The 1,323-nt window shown below is 37.6% G+C and overlaps 1 long non-coding RNA gene across 1 annotated transcript; it reads right to left on the bottom strand.

The window, feature by feature from the left end:
- Positions 1-211: 211 nt before the first annotated feature.
- On the bottom strand, positions 212-1,070 carry LOC103634027 (uncharacterized). Its single transcript, XR_002263702.1, has 3 exons — positions 843-1,070; positions 721-763; positions 212-298 (listed from the first exon to the last, which is right to left on the bottom strand). It is a non-coding gene; the product is annotated as an uncharacterized lncRNA (long non-coding RNA).
- Positions 1,071-1,323: the final 253 nt, after the last annotated feature.

Below are 1,323 nucleotides of genomic sequence, written 5' to 3'. Positions count from 1 at the left end.
GTACTACATTCATACATAAAGTTCACAAGTTTGCTTTTGTTGTAATAAAGATCAAAATAAGCAGCAACAACACTAAGTTTGGCTTGTCAAAGCTCAGAGATACTAGCTAGTACAACCACATGTTGGTTTCAGAATTTTAAGTTCACTTGCAAAACACAAAATATGTAGCTGCATCCATCCAAAAGAACTTTTGATCTTTCTTGTTGTAGGCTTGTAGCATCCATAGGCACCACCGCGATCTGCTTGCTATTGTCATCATGGAGTAAACAAGTGACTTACTACCTCTAGGACCTCCCTCCTGACAAAATTAAAACCCAAATCATTAGTAGACTACTTAGAAATCCATTCCAAAATAAACTATAGAATAGCTACCACCAATGCTCCATGATTAAGTTAAATATACAATAGTTGAACGCAACAGAACTGCATGATCACAACACCTTGCTGTTGCTTATTGAGCTGCATGAATTTTAGACAGCAGCTACTCAAGTGTCCTTTCATTTAGTTAATATCTACGTTGAAATGTATGTTGTCCAGCTAGTAGGAAAAGAGATGTATTTAGCTGGTGACTTATTTACTGCTTCAGTCTCAATATCCTGTAAGTTAACAGCTGAAAAAAATCAAGAATATCTGTGCTGAAAAAAAATCAAGAATAGCTGGTGACTTATTTACTGCTTCAGTCTCAATAGAATTGTGGTACAATGTCAATCATATATATACCTGTAGCACTCTGGGATGATTTTGATGTCTTGCTCACCTTTAGCTATATAATCATAGAAACCATTAGTTAGAAAATATGCAATCACCATATATGAAAAAACAACAAAGAGATAGCTTATTACTCTCTTGTACGGCCATGCGATCGACATCCGATCAGCATCACCCATCTCCTCCAAATAACCATATGGGCGAGGTAGAAGGGCATCCCTTTTCAGCACAACATTCACAACAACCTCACAATATTGCTTTCCTAGAGCAACTCCTCCTAGCACTGAGCTTGGATTAGTTGAAATAATTGTTCCCTTAGCCACAGGATGATCTCTCAATATGGCATATAAGATCACATCCTTTCCAATCTGAAGCAAACAATGAAATTATAAGAATATAATAAATGTACAGAACCACTAGCAAATGAGAATTAGAAACTTTGAAGGATGGATGAAAAAATTACAAGTTCAGTGTGAAGAGGCAGACTTGCTGGGATAGCTCTAGTGTTGCCTTGACAGGGCTGCACTACTGGGGTTGTATTGGTCGTCTTGCTAGAGGGCTGTATTGTTGGGGTACCATTGATAGGGGTAACAGTAACATGATTGTTGCCAAGCA

This window comes from Zea mays, chromosome 7, assembly GCF_902167145.1.
Source record: "Zea mays cultivar B73 chromosome 7, Zm-B73-REFERENCE-NAM-5.0, whole genome shotgun sequence".
NCBI classification, from domain to species: Eukaryota; Viridiplantae; Streptophyta; class Magnoliopsida; order Poales; family Poaceae; genus Zea; species Zea mays.
This window is presented reverse-complemented; position numbering and strand designations above follow the sequence as displayed.